The sequence below is a fragment of the Pseudorca crassidens genome, unplaced genomic scaffold, assembly GCF_039906515.1.
Source record: "Pseudorca crassidens isolate mPseCra1 unplaced genomic scaffold, mPseCra1.hap1 Scaffold_74, whole genome shotgun sequence".
Lineage (NCBI taxonomy): Eukaryota > Metazoa > Chordata > Mammalia > Artiodactyla > Delphinidae > Pseudorca > Pseudorca crassidens.
This window is the reverse complement of record NW_027136326.1, coordinates 489,010-507,818: the sequence shown is the minus strand read 5'-3', so window position 1 is coordinate 507,818 and position 18,809 is coordinate 489,010.

Here is an 18,809-nt window from a genome sequence, read left to right as displayed (position 1 = left end):
GGTTGATCATACTCTGGGTTCCACATGCATGTTTTAGCTGAAGGAAGAATACCTTAAACCTGGAGAGTTGAGACCCGTGGAATGGGTATCATGCAATATGACTTCAAAGGGTCTTCATTTGCTCACCGAACCTCTCCAATCCTATCACTGCTGCGTTTATGCCCCTGTACACACGCTTGATTCTCTTTTGGAGACATAGCAATCCATAGGTTTTAAGATACTTACTAGTCAGGTACATTCTTAGGCATTTAATATGGTGTGTTGAGTCCATTTCATTGAGCAAGGAGTAGCTCTTGTCTATTCCATATTTGGCTTAAGGAACTTTATCTGTGCTCATTTCAATCTCTGGTTTTATGCAGCACCCCAACTCACCTTTCCCCTTAAGCAAGAATAAGTTGGTTTTCTAAATTTGAGACCCTGTTCTGTTCTGTAATTCAGTTCCTGTGTAGCCAAGTTTACATTCCGTGTATTACTGATATCTTATGATGTTTCTTTTTCTGTGTGACTTATTTCAGTTAGAATCATCGTACCTGAATCCATTCATTATGCTGCTACGGGCCTGATGACATAGATTTCATTGCTGAGTGATACTGCATTGTATGTAAGTACCACAAGTTCTTTATCCATTTTTCACTTTCTGTGATACTGAACTTGTATGGTAAACGAGGTTTTTGTAAACAGAGGCGTCCCAAATTTTGGGGTGGCTGTGTCTTTTTGATTTTAATTTCCCTAAGCTATAGGACCATAAGTGGAAGTGCCCTAGGCTCTGTTGCTTTGTTTTTTAGATGTTTCAGGAAACACCATACACTTCTACGGAGTGTCTGTTGGCAATTTACATCCCTCCCATCAGCATAACAATGCTCCCAGTTCTCCATGGCCTGTCCTGCCTTTCTAGATTTTACACTTTTTTCAGATGGTCCTTTTGACCGGGGGGAAGTGAGACTTCATTGTAGTGCAGATTTCCTTTGCAAGCTTGCTTGGTTGGCCAAAAAGGGCGTATGCGTTTTTTCCTGAATATATTCAGGAAAAAACGCATACGCCCTTTATGGCCAAGAGCATCATTGTGGACGTTCTGCCTCTTTTCCTATGCTTTCAATGCAATTCCAGTCTACCTCCTGAAATCGGTTTCCTGCAATTCTGCCCCGCTTTCAAGTCCTCTTGGCAGCCTTACTTCAGTATATTTTTGGACGATAGCTGTCATTTATAACTCTGCAGGTTTGTGAATTACAGTGCCCCTGAGCTCCTTTCTTCAACTCACTTTCTTTTGAGCTGGCCGCAACACCGCAGGATGGCTTCAGGCCCTAATCTGGTTCCGGCACGGCACGCTGAGCCTTTGGTTATTTCCTCTTCCTGGTGGGAAATGAGAGTTAAATTTGCCCGTCCAGACACCTCCAGCTTGTCTCTCATTGGTTCTCGCTATTCCTGTTCATCTTCCGCAGAAATTGCAAACTGGGCCAAACAGGAGGTTAAAGGGACTGACTCTCCAAGTCGGGAGAGTGTTAGTAAAGCGTCTGGAATGTTGCACCCGAGTACCAGGGTACAAAAACTGAGACATACTTGAACACGTCTCCCGTTCACACGGTTGATCATACTCTGGGTTCCACATGCATGTTTTAGCTGAAGGAAGAATAACTTAAACCTGGAGAGTTGAGACCCGTGGAATGGGTACCATGCAATATGACTTCAAAGGGTCTTCATTTGCTCACCGAACCTCTCCAATCCTATCACTGCTGCGTATATGCCCCTGTGCACATGCTTGATTCTCTTTCGGAGACATAGCAATCCATAGGTTTTAAGATAATTACTAGTCAGGTACATTCTTAGGCGTTTAATATGCGGTGTTGAGTCCATTTCGTTGAGCAAGGAGTAGCTCTTGTCTATTCCATATTTGGCTTAAGGAACTTTATCTGTGCTCATTTCAATCTCTGGTTTTATGCAGCACCCCAACTCACCTTTACCCTTAAGCAAGCATAAGGTGGTTTTCTAAATTTGAGACCCTGTTCTGTTCTGTAATTCAGTTCCTGTGTAGCCAAGTTTACATTCCATGTATTACTGATACCTTATGATGTTTCTTTTTCTGTGGGACTTATTTCAGTTAGAATCATCATACCTGAATCCACTCATTGTGCTGCTACGGGCCTGATGACATAGATTTCATTGCTGAGTGATATTGCTTTGTAAGTAAATACCACAACTTCTTTATCCATTTTTCACTTTCTGCGATGTTGAACTTGTACTGTAAACGAGGGTCTTGTAAACAGAGCCGTCCCAAACTTTGGGGTGGCTGTGTCTTTTTGATTTTAATTTCCCTAATCTATAGGACCATAAGTGGAAGTGCCCTAGGCTCTGTTGCTTTGTTTTTTAGATGTTTCAGGAAACACCATACACTTCTCCCGAGTGTCTGTTGGCAATTTACATCCCGCCCATCAGCATAACAAGGCTCCCAGTTCTCCATGGCCTGTCCTGCCTTTCTGGATTTTACACTTTTTTCAGATGGCCCTTTTGACCGGGGGGAAGTGAGACTTCATTGTAGTGCAGATTTCCTTTGCAAGCTTGCTTGGTTGGCCAAAAAGGGCGTATGCGTTTTTTCCTTGATATATTCAGAAAAAAACGCATACGCCCTTTTAGGCCAAGTGCATCATTGTGGACGTTCTGCCTCTTTTCCTATGCTTTCAATGCAATTCCAGTCTACCTCCTGAAATCGGTTTCCTGCAATTCTGCCCCGCTTTCAAGTCCTCTTGGCAGCCTTACTTCAGTATATTTTTGGACGATAGCTGTCATTTATAACTCTGCAGGTTTGTGAATTACAGTGCCCCTGAGCTCCTTTCTTCAACTCGCTTTCTTTTGACCTGGCCGCAACACCGCAGGATGGCTTCAGGCCCTAATCTGGTTCCGGCACGGCACGCTGAGCCTTTGGTTATTTCCTCTTCCTGGTGGGAAATGAGAGTTAAATTTGCCCGTCCAGACACCTCCAGCTAGTCTCTGATTGGTTCTCCCTATTCCTGTTCATCTTCCGCAGAAATTGCAAACTGGGCCAAACAGAAGGTTAAAGGCGCTGACTCTCCAAGTGGGGAGAGTGTTAGTAAAGCGTCTGGAATGTTGCACCCGAGTACCAGGGGAGGAAAACTGAGACATATTTGAACACGTCTCCCGTTCACACGGTTGATCATACTCTGGGTTCCACATGCATGTTTTAGCTGAAGGAAGAATACCTTAAACCTGGAGAGTTGAGACCCGTGGAATGGGTATCATGCAATATGACTTCAAAGGGTCTTCATTTGCTCACCGAACCTCTCCAATCCTATCACTGCTGCGTTTATGCCCCTGTACACACGCTTGATTCTCTTTTGGAGACATAGCAATCCATAGGTTTTAAGATACTTACTAGTCAGGTACATTCTTAGGCATTTAATATGGTGTGTTGAGTCCATTTCATTGAGCAAGGAGTAGCTCTTGTCTATTCCATATTTGGCTTAAGGAACTTTATCTGTGCTCATTTCAATCTCTGGTTTTATGCAGCACCCCAACTCACCTTTCCCCTTAAGCAAGAATAAGTTGGTTTTCTAAATTTGAGACCCTGTTCTGTTCTGTAATTCAGTTCCTGTGTAGCCAAGTTTACATTCCGTGTATTACTGATATCTTATGATGTTTCTTTTTCTGTGTGACTTATTTCAGTTAGAATCATCGTACCTGAATCCATTCATTATGCTGCTACGGGCCTGATGACATAGATTTCATTGCTGAGTGATACTGCATTGTATGTAAGTACCACAAGTTCTTTATCCATTTTTCACTTTCTGTGATACTGAACTTGTATGGTAAACGAGGTTTTTGTAAACAGAGGCGTCCCAAATTTTGGGGTGGCTGTGTCTTTTTGATTTTAATTTCCCTAAGCTATAGGACCATAAGTGGAAGTGCCCTAGGCTCTGTTGCTTTGTTTTTTAGATGTTTCAGGAAACACCATACACTTCTACGGAGTGTCTGTTGGCAATTTACATCCCTCCCATCAGCATAACAATGCTCCCAGTTCTCCATGGCCTGTCCTGCCTTTCTGGATTTTACACTTTTTTCAGATGGTCCTTTTGACCGGGGGGAAGTGAGACTTCATTGTAGTGCAGATTTCCTTTGCAAGCTTGCTTGGTTGGCCAAAAAGGGCGTATGCGTTTTTTCCTGAATATATTCAGGAAAAAACGCATACGCCCTTTATGGCCAAGAGCATCATTGTGGACGTTCTGCCTCTTTTCCTATGCTTTCAATGCAATTCCAGTCTACCTCCTGAAATCGGTTTCCTGCAATTCTGCCCCGCTTTCAAGTCCTCTTGGCAGCCTTACTTCAGTATATTTTTGGACGATAGCTGTCATTTATAACTCTGCAGGTTTGTGAATTACAGTGCCCCTGAGCTCCTTTCTTCAACTCACTTTCTTTTGAGCTGGCCGCAACACCGCAGGATGGCTTCAGGCCCTAATCTGGTTCCGGCACGGCACGCTGAGCCTTTGGTTATTTCCTCTTCCTGGTGGGAAATGAGAGTTAAATTTGCCCGTCCAGACACCTCCAGCTTGTCTCTCATTGGTTCTCGCTATTCCTGTTCATCTTCCGCAGAAATTGCAAACTGGGCCAAACAGGAGGTTAAAGGGACTGACTCTCCAAGTCGGGAGAGTGTTAGTAAAGCGTCTGGAATGTTGCACCCGAGTACCAGGGTACAAAAACTGAGACATACTTGAACACGTCTCCCGTTCACACGGTTGATCATACTCTGGGTTCCACATGCATGTTTTAGCTGAAGGAAGAATAACTTAAACCTGGAGAGTTGAGACCCGTGGAATGGGTACCATGCAATATGACTTCAAAGGGTCTTCATTTGCTCACCGAACCTCTCCAATCCTATCACTGCTGCGTATATGCCCCTGTGCACATGCTTGATTCTCTTTCGGAGACATAGCAATCCATAGGTTTTAAGATAATTACTAGTCAGGTACATTCTTAGGCGTTTAATATGCGGTGTTGAGTCCATTTCGTTGAGCAAGGAGTAGCTCTTGTCTATTCCATATTTGGCTTAAGGAACTTTATCTGTGCTCATTTCAATCTCTGGTTTTATGCAGCACCCCAACTCACCTTTACCCTTAAGCAAGCATAAGGTGGTTTTCTAAATTTGAGACCCTGTTCTGTTCTGTAATTCAGTTCCTGTGTAGCCAAGTTTACATTCCATGTATTACTGATACCTTATGATGTTTCTTTTTCTGTGGGACTTATTTCAGTTAGAATCATCATACCTGAATCCACTCATTGTGCTGCTACGGGCCTGATGACATAGATTTCATTGCTGAGTGATATTGCTTTGTAAGTAAATACCACAACTTCTTTATCCATTTTTCACTTTCTGCGATGTTGAACTTGTACTGTAAACGAGGGTCTTGTAAACAGAGCCGTCCCAAACTTTGGGGTGGCTGTGTCTTTTTGATTTTAATTTCCCTAATCTATAGGACCATAAGTGGAAGTGCCCTAGGCTCTGTTGCTTTGTTTTTTAGATGTTTCAGGAAACACCATACACTTCTCCCGAGTGTCTGTTGGCAATTTACATCCCGCCCATCAGCATAACAAGGCTCCCAGTTCTCCATGGCCTGTCCTGCCTTTCTGGATTTTACACTTTTTTCAGATGGCCCTTTTGACCGTGGGGAAGTGAGACTTCATTGTAGTGCAGATTCCCTTTGCAAGCTTGCTTGGTTGGCCAAAAAGGGGGTATGCGTTTTTTCCTGAATATATTCAGGAAAAAACGCATACGCCCTTTTTGGCCAAGTGCATCATTGTGGACGTTCTGCCTCTTTTCCTATGTTTGAAATGCAATTCCAGTCTACCTCCTGAAATCGGTTTCCTGCAATTCTGCCCCGCTTTCAAGTCCTCTTGGCAGCCTTACTTCAGTATACTTTTGGACGATAGCTGTCATTTATAACTCTGCAGGTTTGTGAATTACAGTGCCCCTGAGCTCCTTTCTTCAACTCGCTTTCTTGTGAGCTGGCCGCAGCACCACAGGATGGCTTCAGGCCCTAATCTGGTTCCGGCACGGCACTCTGAGCCTTTGGTTATTTCCTCTTCCTGGTGGGAAATGAGAGTTAAATTTGCCCGTCCAGAAACCTCCAGCTAGTCTCTCATTGGTTCTCCCTATTCCTGTTCATTTTCCGCAGAAATTGCAAACTGGGCCAAACAGGAGGTTAAAGGCGCTGACTCTCCAAGTGGGGAGAGTGTTAGTAAAGCGTCTGGAATGTTGCACCCGAGTACCAGGGGAGGAAAACTGAGACATATTTGAACACGTTTTCCGTTCACACGGTTGATCATACTCTGGGTTCCACATGCATGTTTTAGCTGAAGGAAGAATACCTTAAACCTGGAGAGTTGAAACCCGTGGATTGGGTACCATGCAATATGCCTTCAACGGGTTTTCATTTGCTCACCGAACCTCTCCAATCCTATCACTGCTGCGTTTATGCCCCTGTACACACGCTTGATTCTCTTTTGGAGACAGAGCAATCCATAGGTTTTAAGATACTTACTAGTCAGGTACATTCTTAGGCGTTTAATATGCGGTGTTGAGTCCATTTCGTTGAGCAAGGAGTAGCTCTTGTCTATTCCATATTTGGCTTAAGGAACTTTATCTGTGCTCATTTCAATCTCTGGTTTAATGCAGCACCCCAACTCACCTTTACCGTTAAGCAAGCATAAGTTGGTTTTCTAAATTTGAGACCCTGTTCTGTTCTGTAATTCAGTTCCTGTGTAGCCAAGTTTACATTCCGTGTATTACTGATACCTTATGATGTTTCTTTTTCTGTGTGACTTATTTCAGTTAGAATCATCATACCTGAATCCACTCATTGTGCTGCTAAGGGCCTGATGACATAGATTTCATTGCTGAGTGATATTGCTTTGTAAGTAAATACCACAACTTCTTTATCCATTTTTCACTTTCTGCGATGTTGAACTTGTAGTGTAAACGAGGTTCTTGTAAACAGAGGCGTCCCAAACTTTGGGGTGGCTGTGTCTTTTTGATTTTAATTTCCCTAAGCTATAGGACCATAAGTGGAAGTGCCCTAGGCTCTGTTGCTTTGTTTTTTAGATGTTTCAGGAAACACCATACACTTCTCCCGAGTGTCTGTTGGCAATTTACATCCCGCCCATCAGCATAACAAGGCTCCCAGTTCTCCATGGCCTGTCCTGCCTTTCTGGATTTTACACATTTTTCAGATGGCCCTTTTGACCGGGGGGAAGTGAGACTTCATTGTAGTGCAGATTTCCTTTGCAAGCTTGCTTGGTTGGCCAAAAAGTGCGTATGCGTTTTTTCCTGAATATATTCAGGAAAAAACGCATACGCCCTTTTTGGCCAAGTGCATCATTGTAGACGTTCTGTCTCTTCTCCAATGCTTTCAATGCAATTCCAGTTTACCTGCTGAAATCGGTTTCCTGCAATTCTGCCCCGCTTTCAAGTCCTCTTGGCAGCCTTACTTCAGTATATTTTTGGACGATCGCTGTCATTTATAACTCTGCAGGTTTGTGAATTACAGTGCCCCTGAGCTCCTTTCTTCAACTCGCTTTCTTGTGAGCTGGCCGCAACACCGCAGGATGGCTTCAGGCCCTAATCTGATTCCGGCACGGCACGCTGAGCCTTTGGTTATTTCCTCTTCCTGGTGGGAAATGAGAGTTAAATTTGCCCGTCCAGACACCTCCAGCTAGTCTCTCATTGGTTCTCGCTATTCCTGTTCATCTTGCGCAGAAATTGCAAACTGGGCCAAACAGGAGGTTAAAGGCGCTGACTCTCCAAGTGGGGAGAGTGTTAGTAAAGCGTCTGGAATGTTGCACCCGAGTACCAGGGGAGGAAAACTGAGACATATTTGAACACGTCTCCCGTTCACACAGTTGATCATACTCTGGGTTCTACATGCATGATTTAGCTGAAGGAAGAATACCTTAAACCTGCAGAGTTGAGACCCGTGGAATGGGTACCATGCAATATGACTTCAAAGGGTCTTCATTTGCTCACCGAACCTCTGCAATCCTATCACTGCTGCGTTTATGCCCCTGTACATACGATTGATTCTCTTTTGGAGACATAGCAATCCATAGGTTTTAAGATACTTACTAGTCAGGTACATTCTTAGGTGTTTAATATGGGGTGTTGAGTCCATTTCGTTGAGCAAGGAGTAGCTCTTGTCTATTCAATATTTGGCTTAAGGAAATTTATCTGTGCTCATTTCAATCTCTGGTTTTATGCAGCACCCCAACTCACCTTTCCTCTTAAGCAAGCATAAGTTGGTTTTCTAAATTTGAGACCCTGTTCTGTTTTGGAATTCAGTTCCTGTGTAGCCAAGTTTACATTCCGTGTATTAGTGATATCTTATGATGTTTCTTTTTCTGTGTGACTTATTTCAGTTAGAATCATCGTACCTGAATCCACTCATTATGCTGCTACGGGCCTGATGACTTAGATTTCATTGCTGAGTGATACTGCATTGTACGTAAGTACCACAAGTTCTTTATCCATTTTTCACTTTCTGTGATACTGAACTTGTACGGTAAACGTGGTTCTTGTAAACAGAGGCGTCCCAAACTTTGGGGTGGCTGTGTCTTTTTGATTTTAATTTCCCTAAGCTATAGGACCATAAGTGGAAGTGCCCTAGGTTCTGTTGCTTTGTTTTTTAGATATTTCAGGAAACACCATACACTTCTCCCGAGTGTCTGTTGGCAATTTACATCCCGCCCATCAGCATAACAAGGCTCCCAGTTCTCCATGACCTGTCCTGCCTTTCTGGATTTTACACTTTTTTCAGATGGCCCTTTTGACCGGGGGGAAGTGAGACTTCATTGTAGTGCAGATTTCCTTTGCAAGTTTGCTTGGTTGGCCAAAAAGGGCGTATGCGTTTTTTCCTGAATATATTCAAGAAAAAATGCATACGCCCTTTTTGGCCAAGTGCATCATTGTGGACGTTCTGCCTCTTTTCCTATGCTTTCAATGCAATTCCAGTCTACCTCCTGAAATCGGTTTCCTGCAATTCTGTCCCGCTTTCAAGTCCTCTTGGCAGCCTTACTTCAGTATATTTTTGGACGATAGCTGTCATTTATAACTCTGCAGGTTTGTGCGTTACAGTGCCCCTGAGCTACTTTCTTCAACTCGCTTTCTTGTGAGCTGGCCGCAACACCACAGGATGGCTTCAGGCCCTAATCTGGTTCCGGCACGGCACGCTGAGCCTTTGGTTAATTCCTCTTCCTGGTGGGAAATGAGAGTTAAATTTGCCCGTCCAGACACCTCCAGCTAGTCTCTCATTGGTTCTCGCTATTCCTGTTCATCTTCCGCAGAAATTGCAAACTGGGCCAAACAGGAGGTTAAAGGGACTGACTCTCCAAGTGGGGAGAGTGTTAGTAAAGCGTCTGGAATGTTGCACCCGAGTACCAGGGTACGAAAACTGAGACATATTTGAACACGTCACCCGATCACATGGTTGATCATACTCTAGGTTCCACATGCATGTTTTAGCTGAAGGAAGAATACCTTAAACCTGGGTAGTTGAAACCCGTGAAATGGGTACCATGCAATATGACTTCAAAGGATCTTCATTTGCTCACCGAACCTCTCCAATCCTATCACTGCTGCGTTTATGCCCCTGTACACACGCTTGATTCTCTTTTGGAGACATAGCAATCCCTAGGTTTTAAGATACTTACTAGTCAGGTACATTCTTAGGCGTTTAATATGCGGTGTTGAGTCCATTTCGTTGAGCAAGGAGTAGCTCTTGTCTATTCCATATTTGGCTTAAGGAACTTTATCTGTGCTCATTTCAATCTCTGGTTTTATGCAGCACCCCAACTCACCTTTCCCCTTAAGCAAGCATAAGTTGGTTTTCTAATTTGAGACCCTGTTCTGTTCTGTAATTCAGTTCCTGTGTAGCCAAGTTTACATTCCGTGTATTACTGATATCTTATGATGTTTCTTTTTCTGTGTGACTTATTTCAGTTAGAATCATCATACCTGAATCCACTCATTGTGCTGCTACGGGCCTGATGACATAGATTTCATTGCTGAGTGATATTGCATTGTACGTAAGTACCACAAGTTCTTTATCCATTTTTCACTTTCTGTGATACTGAACTTGTACGGTAAACGAGGTTCTTGTAAACAAAGGCGTCCCAAACTTTGGGGTGGCTGTGTCTTTTTGATTTTAATTTCCCTAAGCTATAGGACCATAAGTGGAAGTGCCCTAGGCTCTGTTGCTGTGTTTTTTAGATGTTTCAGGAAACACCATACACTTCTCCCGAGTGTCTGTTGGCAATTTACATCCCGCCCATCAGCATAACAAGGCTCCCAGTTCTCCATGGCCTGTTCTCCCTTTCTGGATTTTACACTTTTTTCAGATGGCCCTTTTGACCGGGGGGAAGTGAGACTTCATTGTAGTGCAGATTTCCTTTGCAAGTTTGCTTGGTTGGCCAAAAAGTGCGTATGCGTTTTTTCCTGAATATATTCAGGAAAAAATGCATACCCCCTTTTTGGCCAAGTGCATCATTGTGGACGTTCTGCCTCCTTTCCTATGCTTTCAATGCAATTCCAGTCTACCTCCTGAAATCGGTTTCCTGCAATTCTGCCCCGCTTTCAAGTCCTCTTGGCAGCCTTACTTCAGTATATTTTTGGACGATAGCTGTCATTTATAACTCTGCAGGTTTGTGAATTACAGTGCCCCTGAGCTCCTTTCTTCAACTCGCTTTCTTGTGAGCTGGCCGCAACACCGCAGAATGGCTTCAGGCCCTAATATGGTTCCGGCACGGCACGCTGAGCCTTTGGTTAATTCCTCTTCCTGGTGGGAACTGAGAGTTAAATTTGCCCGTCCAGACACCTCCAGCTAGTCTCTCATTGGTTCTCGCTATTCCTGTTCATCTTCCGCAGAAATTGCAAACTGGGCCAAACAGGAGGTTAAAGGGACTGACTCTCCAAGTCGGGAGAGTGTTAGTAAAGCGTGTGGAATGTTGCACCCGAGTACCAGGGGAGGAAAACTGAGACATATTTGAACACGTTTTCCGTTCACACGGTTGATCATACTCTGGGTTCCACATGCATGTTTTAGCTGAAGGAAGAATACCTTAAACCTGGAGAGTTGAAACCCGTGGATTGGGTACCATGCAATATGCCTTCAACGGGTTTTCATTTGCTCACCGAACCTCTCCAATCCTATCACTGCTGCGTTTATGCCCCTGTACACACGCTTGATTCTCTTTTGGAGACAGAGCAATCCATAGGTTTTAAGATACTTACTAGTCAGGTACATTCTTAGGCGTTTAATATGCGGTGTTGAGTCCATTTCGTTGAGCAAGGAGTAGCTCTTGTCTATTCCATATTTGGCTTAAGGAACTTTATCTGTGCTCATTTCAATCTCTGGTTTAATGCAGCACCCCAACTCACCTTTACCGTTAAGCAAGCATAAGTTGGTTTTCTAAATTTGAGACCCTGTTCTGTTCTGTAATTCAGTTCCTGTGTAGCCAAGTTTACATTCCGTGTATTACTGATACCTTATGATGTTTCTTTTTCTGTGTGACTTATTTCAGTTAGAATCATCATACCTGAATCCACTCATTGTGCTGCTAAGGGCCTGATGACATAGATTTCATTGCTGAGTGATATTGCTTTGTAAGTAAATACCACAACTTCTTTATCCATTTTTCACTTTCTGCGATGTTGAACTTGTAGTGTAAACGAGGTTCTTGTAAACAGAGGCGTCCCAAACTTTGGGGTGGCTGTGTCTTTTTGATTTTAATTTCCCTAAGCTATAGGACCATAAGTGGAAGTGCCCTAGGCTCTGTTGCTTTGTTTTTTAGATGTTTCAGGAAACACCATACACTTCTCCCGAGTGTCTGTTGGCAATTTACATCCCGCCCATCAGCATAACAAGGCTCCCAGTTCTCCATGGCCTGTCCTGCCTTTCTGGATTTTACACATTTTTCAGATGGCCCTTTTGACCGGGGGGAAGTGAGACTTCATTGTAGTGCAGATTTCCTTTGCAAGCTTGCTTGGTTGGCCAAAAAGTGCGTATGCGTTTTTTCCTGAATATATTCAGGAAAAAACGCATACGCCCTTTTTGGCCAAGTGCATCATTGTAGACGTTCTGTCTCTTCTCCAATGCTTTCAATGCAATTCCAGTTTACCTGCTGAAATCGGTTTCCTGCAATTCTGCCCCGCTTTCAAGTCCTCTTGGCAGCCTTACTTCAGTATATTTTTGGACGATCGCTGTCATTTATAACTCTGCAGGTTTGTGAATTACAGTGCCCCTGAGCTCCTTTCTTCAACTCGCTTTCTTGTGAGCTGGCCGCAACACCGCAGGATGGCTTCAGGCCCTAATCTGATTCCGGCACGGCACGCTGAGCCTTTGGTTATTTCCTCTTCCTGGTGGGAAATGAGAGTTAAATTTGCCCGTCCAGACACCTCCAGCTAGTCTCTCATTGGTTCTCGCTATTCCTGTTCATCTTGCGCAGAAATTGCAAACTGGGCCAAACAGGAGGTTAAAGGCGCTGACTCTCCAAGTGGGGAGAGTGTTAGTAAAGCGTCTGGAATGTTGCACCCGAGTACCAGGGGAGGAAAACTGAGACATATTTGAACACGTCTCCCGTTCACACAGTTGATCATACTCTGGGTTCTACATGCATGATTTAGCTGAAGGAAGAATACCTTAAACCTGCAGAGTTGAGACCCGTGGAATGGGTACCATGCAATATGACTTCAAAGGGTCTTCATTTGCTCACCGAACCTCTCCAATCCTATCACTGCTGCGTTTATGCCCCTGTACATACGATTGATTCTCTTTTGGAGACATAGCAATCCATAGGTTTTAAGATACTTACTAGTCAGGTACATTCTTAGGTGTTTAATATGGGGTGTTGAGTCCATTTCGTTGAGCAAGGAGTAGCTCTTGTCTATTCAATATTTGGCTTAAGGAAATTTATCTGTGCTCATTTCAATCTCTGGTTTTATGCAGCACCCCAACTCACCTTTCCTCTTAAGCAAGCATAAGTTGGTTTTCTAAATTTGAGACCCTGTTCTGTTTTGGAATTCAGTTCCTGTGTAGCCAAGTTTACATTCCGTGTATTAGTGATATCTTATGATGTTTCTTTTTCTGTGTGACTTATTTCAGTTAGAATCATCGTACCTGAATCCACTCATTATGCTGCTACGGGCCTGATGACTTAGATTTCATTGCTGAGTGATACTGCATTGTACGTAAGTACCACAAGTTCTTTATCCATTTTTCACTTTCTGTGATACTGAACTTGTACGGTAAACGTGGTTCTTGTAAACAGAGGCGTCCCAAACTTTGGGGTGGCTGTGTCTTTTTGATTTTAATTTCCCTAAGCTATAGGACCATAAGTGGAAGTGCCCTAGGCTCTGTTGCTTTGTTTTTTAGATGTTTCAGGAAACACCATACACTTCTCCCGAGTGTCTGTTGGCAATTTACATCCCGCCCATCAGCATAACAAGGCTCCCAGTTCTCCATGGCCTGTCCTGTCTTTCTGGATTTTACACTTTTTTCAGATGGCCCTTTTGACCAGGGGGAAGTGAGAGTTCATTGTAGAGCAGATTTCCTTTGCAAGTTTGCTAGGTTGCCCAAAAAGGGCGTATGCGTTTTTTCCTGAATATATTCAGGAAAAAACGCATACGCCCTTTTTGGCCAAGTGCATCATTGTGGACGTTCTGCCTCTTTTCCTATGCTTTCAATGCAATTCCAGTCTACCTCCTGAAATCGGTTTCCTGCAATTCTGCCCCGCTTTCAAGTCCTCTTGGCAGCCTTACTTCAGTATATTTCTTTTGACGATAGCTGTCATTTATAACTCTGCAGTTTTGTGAATTACAGTGCCCCTGAGCTCCTTTCTTCAACTCGCTTTCTTGTGAGCTGGCCGCAACACCGCAGGATGGCTTCAGGCCCTAATCTGGTTCCGCCACGGCACGCTGAGCCTTTGGTTATTTCCTCTTCCTGGTGGGAAATGAGAGTTAAATTTGCCCGTCCAGACACCTCCAGCTAGTCTCTCATTGGTTCTTGCTATTCCTGTTCATCTTCCGCAGAAATTGCAAACTGGGCCAAACAGGAGGTTAAAGGGTCTGACTCTCCAAGTCGGGAGAGTGTTAGTAAAGCGTCTGGAATGTTGCACCCGAGTACCAGGGGAGGAAAACTGAGACATATTTGAACACGTTTTCCGTTCACATGGTTGATCATACTCTGGGTTCCACATGCATGTTTTAGCTGAAGGAAGAATACCTTAAACCTGGAGAGTTGAGACCCGTGGAATGGGTACCATGCAATATGACTTCAAAGGGTCTTCATTTGCTCACCGAACCTCTCCAATCCTATCACTGCTGCGTTTATGCCCCTGTACACACGCTTGATTCTCTTTTGGAGACATACCAATCCATAGGTTTTAAGATACTTACTAGTCAGGTACATTCTTAGGCGTTTAATATGGGGTGTTGAGTCCATTTCGTTGAGCAAGGAGTAGCTCTTTTCTATTCCATATTTGGCTTAAGGAACTTTATCTGTGCTCATTTCAATCTCTGGTTTTATGCAACACCCCAACTCACCTTTCCCCTTAAGCAAGCATAAGTTGGTTTTCTAAATTTGAGACCCTCTTCTGTTTTGGAATTCAGTTCCTGTGTAGCCAAGTTTACATTCCGTGTATTAGTGATATCTTATGATGTTTCTTTTTCTGTGTGACTTATTTCAGTTAGAATCATCATACGTGAATCCACTCATTATGCTGCTATGGGCCTGATGACATAGATTTCATTGCTGAGTGATACTGCATTGTACATAAGTACCACAAGTTCTTTATCCATTTTTCACTTTCTGTGATACTGAACTTGTACGGGAAACGAGGTTCTTGTAAACAGAGGCGTCCCAAACTTTGGGGTGGCTGTGTCTTTTTGATTTTAATTTCCCTAAGCTATAGGACCATAAGTGGAAGTGCCCTAGGTTCTGTTGCTTTGTTTTTTAGATATTTCAGGAAACACCATACACTTCTCCCGAGTGTCTGTTGGCAATTTACATCCCGCCCATCAGCATAACAAGGCTCCCAGTTCTCCATGACCTGTCCTGCCTTTCTGGATTTTACACTTTTTTCAGATGGCCCTTTTGACCGGGGGGAAGTGAGACTTCATTGTAGTGCAGATTTCCTTTGCAAGTTTGCTTGGTTGGCCAAAAAGGGCGTATGCGTTTTTTCCTGAATATATTCAAGAAAAAATGCATACGCCCTTTTTGGCCAAGTGCATCATTGTGGACGTTCTGCCTCTTTTCCTATGCTTTCAATGCAATTCCAGTCTACCTCCTGAAATCGGTTTCCTGCAATTCTGTCCCGCTTTCAAGTCCTCTTGGCAGCCTTACTTCAGTATATTTTTGGACGATAGCTGTCATTTATAACTCTGCAGGTTTGTGCGTTACAGTGCCCCTGAGCTACTTTCTTCAACTCGCTTTCTTGTGACCTGGCCGCAACACCACAGGATGGCTTCAGGCCTTAATCTGGTTCGGGCACGGCACGCTGAGCCTTTGGTTAATTCCTCTTCCTGGTGGGAAATGAGAGTTAAATTTGCCCGTCCAGACACCTCCAGCTAGTCTCTCATTGGTTCTCGCTATTCCTGTTCATCTTCCGCAGAAATTGCAAACTGGGCCAAACAGGAGGTTAAAGGGACTGACTCTCCAAGTGGGGAGAGTGTTAGTAAAGCGTCTGGAATGTTGCACCCGAGTACCAGGGTACGAAAACTGAGACATATTTGAACACGTCACCCGATCACATGGTTGATCATACTCTAGGTTCCACATGCATGTTTTAGCTGAAGGAAGAATACCTTAAACCTGGGTAGTTGAAACCCGTGAAATGGGTACCATGCAATATGACTTCAAAGGATCTTCATTTGCTCACCGAACCTCTCCAATCCTATCACTGCTGCGTTTATGCCCCTGTACACACGCTTGATTCTCTTTTGGAGACATAGCAATCCCTAGGTTTTAAGATACTTACTAGTCAGGTACATTCTTAGGCGTTTAATATGCGGTGTTGAGTCCATTTCGTTGAGCAAGGAGTAGCTCTTGTCTATTCCATATTTGGCTTAAGGAACTTTATCTGTGCTCATTTCAATCTCTGGTTTTATGCAGCACCCCAACTCACCTTTCCCCTTAAGCAAGCATAAGTTGGTTTTCTAATTTGAGACCCTGTTCTGTTCTGTAATTCAGTTCCTGTGTAGCCAAGTTTACATTCCGTGTATTACTGATATCTTATGATGTTTCTTTTTCTGTGTGACTTATTTCAGTTAGAATCATCATACCTGAATCCACTCATTGTGCTGCTACGGGCCTGATGACATAGATTTCATTGCTGAGTGATATTGCATTGTACGTAAGTACCACAAGTTCTTTATCCATTTTTCACTTTCTGTGATACTGAACTTGTACGGTAAACGAGGTTCTTGTAAACAAAGGCGTCCCAAACTTTGGGGTGGCTGTGTCTTTTTGATTTTAATTTCCCTAAGCTATAGGACCATAAGTGGAAGTGCCCTAGGCTCTGTTGCTGTGTTTTTTAGATGTTTCAGGAAACACCATACACTTCTCCCGAGTGTCTGTTGGCAATTTACATCCCGCCCATCAGCATAACAAGGCTCCCAGTTCTCCATGGCCTGTTCTCCCTTTCTGGATTTTACACTTTTTTCAGATGGCCCTTTTGACCGGGGGGAAGTGAGACTTCATTGTAGTGCAGATTTCCTTTGCAAGTTTGCTTGGTTGGCCAAAAAGTGCGTATGCGTTTTTTCCTGAATATATTCAGGAAAAAACGCATACCCCCTTTTTGGCCAAGTGCATCATTGTGGACGTTCTGCCTCCTTTCCTATGCTTTCAATGCAATTCCAGTCTACCTCCTGAAATCGGTTTCCTGCAATTCTGCCCCGCTTTCAAGTCCTCTTGGCAGCCTTACTTCAGTATATTTTTGGACGATAGCTGTCATTTATAACTCTGCAGGTTTGTGAATTACAGTGCCCCTGAGCTCCTTTCTTCAACTCGTTTTCTTGTGACCTGGCCGCAACACCGCAGGATGGCTTCAGGCCCTAATCTTGTTCCGGCACGGCACGCTGAGCCTTTGTTTAATTCCTCTTCCTGGTGGCAAATGAGAGTTAAATTTGCCCGTCCAGACACCTCCAGCTAGTCTCTCATTGGTTCTCCCTATTCCTGTTCATCTTCCGCAGAAATTGCAAACTGGGCCAAACAGGAGGTTAAAGGGACTGACTCTCCAAGTCGGGAGAGTGTTAGTAAAGCGTCTGGAATGTTGCACCCGAGTACCAGGGTACGAAAACTGAGACATATTTGAACACGTCTCCCGATCACACGGTTGATCATACTCTGGGTTCCACATGCATGTTTTAGCTGAAGGAAGAATACCTTAAACCTGGGTAGTTGAAACCCGTGGAATGGGTACCATGCAATATGACTTCAAAGGGTCTTCATTTGCTCACCGAACCTCTCCAATCCTATCACTGCTGCGTTTATGCCCCTGTGCACATGCTTGATTCTCTTTCGGAGACATAGCAATCCATAGGTTTTAAGATACTTACTAGTCAGGTACATTCTTAGGCGTTTAATATGCGGTGTTGAGTCCATTTCGTTGAGCAAGGAGTAGCTCTTGTCTGTTCCATATTTGGCTTAAGGAATTTATCTGTGCTCATTTCAATCTCTGGTTTTATGCAGCACCCCAACTCACCTTTCCCCTTAAGCAAGCATAAGTTGGTTTTCTAAATTTGAGACCCTGTTCTGTTCTGTAATTCAGTTCCTGTGTAGCCAAGTTTACATTCCGTGTATTACTGATATCTTATGATGTTTCTTTTTCTGTGTGACTTATTTCAGTTAGAATCATCATACCTGAATCCACTCATTGTGCTGCTAAGGGCCTGATGACATAGATTTCATTGCTGAGTGATATTGCTTTGTAAGTAAATACCACAACTTCTTTATCCATTTTTCACTTTCTGCAATGTTGAACTTGTACTGTAAACGAGGTTCTTGTAAACAGAGCCGTTCCATACATTGGGGTGTCTGTGTCTTTTTGATTTTAATTTCCCTAAGCTATAAGACCATAAGTGGAAGTGCCCTAGGCTCTGTTGCTTTGTTTTTTAGATGTTTCAGGAAACACCATACACTTCTCCCGAGTGTCTGTTGGCAATTTACATCCCGCCCATCAGCATAACAAGGCTCCCAGTTCTCCATGGCCTGTCCTGCCTTTCTGGATTTTACACTTTTTTCAGATGGCCCTTTTGACCGGGGGGAAGTGAGACTTCATTGTAGTGCAGATTTCCTTTGCAAGCTTGCTTGGTTGGCCAAAAAGGGCGTATGCGTTTTTTCCTGAATATATTCAGGAAAAAACGCATACGCCCTTTTTGGCCAAGTGCATCATTGTGGACGTTCTGCCTCTTTTTCTATGCTTTCAATGCAATTCCAGTCTACCTCCTGAAATCGGTTTCCTGCAATTCTGCCCCGCTTTCAAGTCCTCTTGGCAGCCTTACTTCAGTATATTTTTGGACGATAGCTGTCATTTATAACTCTGCAGGTTTGTGAATTACAGTGCCCCTGAGCTCCTTTCTTCAACTCGCTTTCTTGTGAGCTGGCCGCAACACCGCAGGATGGCTTCAGGCCCTAATCTGGTTCCGGCACGGCACGCTGAGCCTTTGGTTATTTCCTCTTCCTGGTGGGAAATGAGAGTTAAATTTGCCCGTCCAGACACCTCCAGCTAGTCTCTCATTGGTTCTCGCTATTCCTATTCAT